At 61.3% G+C, this 2218-nt stretch overlaps 1 long non-coding RNA gene across 1 annotated transcript in view; it reads left to right on the top strand.

Annotated features, from left to right (window-relative positions):
• Positions 1–382: 382 nt before the first annotated feature.
• LOC108444941 overlaps positions 383–2218 on the top strand; it is a 2801-nt gene continuing 965 nt past the window's right edge. Inside the window, exons 1-2 of the long non-coding RNA XR_001859657.1 lie at positions 383–477; positions 1236–1340. This is a non-coding gene — a long non-coding RNA (uncharacterized LOC108444941). The remainder of the gene's footprint in view (positions 478–1235; positions 1341–2218) is intronic.

Genomic DNA, 2218 nt, shown 5'->3' with positions numbered 1-2218 from the left:
ACACACTGTCCCCTCTCAGCCTCACACCCACAGCAGCCACACGTGTACAGCTTGCACCCACACACGCAGCCGTGCTCGCACAGCCTGCACACACGTGCAGTCACGCACGCCTGCACACGCATGCACACACACACCAACACACAACCCCAGCCCAGCGGGCTGATGCTCCACCACCACCCAACACCCTGCCCACATCCCTGTCCGATATGGGGTGCTGTGCCCCATGCCCACGGTGCCACACACTGCGGGGTGGTGCAGAGCAATGGGATGCTGAGGAGGCTGGGGTCACCCCGAGTACTGCCGCTGGCTCCTCTATGCTCCCCAGCTGCACCCCAAAGGCCAACACCCACCCGGGAGCCAGGAGGGTGCTGGGAGGCCCAGGCTCCCACTCAGCATCACTTCCTACTTTCACTTTGGCGCCGAGCGAGGCCTGGCCAGGGGGACACGGGTGCACCCCAGGACACCCAGGTGGCTCAGGTAGGGGCAGCATGTGCTACAAGAAGGGGCATGGCAGAGGATAGGACATGGGCATTGCTGTGGCCATCCATCAAGGTGGTGGTGGGGAGCGGGATGGCAGTGGGTCCCCCTGCCTGGACTGGTGGGATGGGCTGGCATCAACTCTGACATCCCCCCACAGGAGTTTTTCAGTCCCCAGTCCAGAAGGAGCCCACAGGACAGGGATGACAAAGTACAGGGGTCCAGGCACAGTGGGTGAGGGGCACTGCTGGGCTGGGGGCTCCCTAACAAGAGGGAGCCTTGTCCAGAATGCTCTGGAAAGAGTTTACACACTGGCTCTGGGTATAGCCCCCATGTGGAGGCCAGATGCCTGGGGAGGGTTGTGGTCTTTGCTGGGGGGGCTGCAGCTCCTTCAGGGGTCTCAGTGCCCAGGGGCTGTTTTGCATGGAGGTGGCCTCTGTGCTAGGGGCTGCTGCTGGCTGCTTCTAGCTGAGTATAGGTCCTGGACCCCCTCCACAAAAACTGCGGGCAGGTTCTTCAAAGAGTTCTGAATTTCCATTCCTGTGGGAGAGCATCAGGGTGCCTGACACTGTCCTTCCTCTGCCCCTGCAAAAGCTGCATAGGGGGACGAGCCTTGCTGACCCTTTCCTCAGAACTGGCACACCCCAAAACAGGGAGCCAGGTTCTGGGGGCTAAGCTGCAGTGCCTGATGTGATGTGGGCTGGGCAGGCTGTGGCTTCTGCAGCCCCACCAACCTCCCACACTTCCTCCTGCCCAAGGTACAAAAGGAGAAGCAGGCAGGCACAGCGTGGGCACGGGGACATGCCAGCATACCCCCGGCACTCAGCAACCGCCTCGGGGCACCCCACAGCTCCTGGATACAGGTAAGGGGCTTCTCTTCCCAGGGGAAACTGAGGTACAAGTAGGATGGGCAGACATAAAGATAGCTCATCCAAGGTCTCTCAAGGGCATTGGAATGGGAACACAGGCAGCCCGGGACCTGCGTCCTTCTCTCCCACTCTGCCGTGGTAGAGGGCACAGGGCACTCACACACTTGGGCACGTTTGGGCGCACTTGTGCACCCACTCCTGTGAGTGCACGCGCACCCTGCCAGGCACACCCCCACACACACACGTGTGCTCCCTCACACCAGCCAGACACCACCCGCAGTGACAAGTCACAGACCTGCCACCTCCGTGGGCTATTTCCCTCACCCTGTCCCCAACCTGCCACCCACCCCAAAATCACTCCGCTGCAGTGTGGCCCCCCACCTCATGCCCACAACTCGCCCAAACCCCGTGCCAGCCACGTAGGCGTCATGCTGTGCCAGAGGGTTCTGCCTAGGGAGCTCAGTTTAGGGGGCTGCATGTCAGGGGTGGTGTGCCCCCTTGCTCAACCACCCAGGAGTCCATGCATTGTTCGTGATGTGAGTGAGGGAAGCGAGAGCAGAAGCAAAAGCAGCACTTCCTCTGCGCCAAACCCACATCCTGAATCCTGGCGAACAGGGACAGGGATAAGGACAGGGACACACTAGGGATAGGGTGGGGTTAGCCTCAGGAACTCCCCAAGGAATGGGAGCAAAGGCTGAGGATATTTAGGGGCAGGGCACATGGACAACTAAGGGGGTGCAGGATGGGACACCTTTGTCCACCCCGTGTGCTCTGGCCCATGTAGTGGGGGGACATGGGCAGGGTAAGGGGCTGCCTAAACCTACCCCCTCTCACCTTAACAGCAGGCAGCTCTGGGGTAGAGCTGGGGGGGG

This window comes from Corvus brachyrhynchos, unplaced genomic scaffold, assembly GCF_000691975.1.
Source record: "Corvus brachyrhynchos isolate BGI_N302 unplaced genomic scaffold, ASM69197v1 scaffold452, whole genome shotgun sequence".
Classification (NCBI taxonomy): Eukaryota; Metazoa; Chordata; class Aves; order Passeriformes; family Corvidae; genus Corvus; species Corvus brachyrhynchos.
The sequence above is the reverse complement of the archived record's forward strand: the minus strand, read 5'-3'. Positions and strand labels throughout refer to the sequence as shown.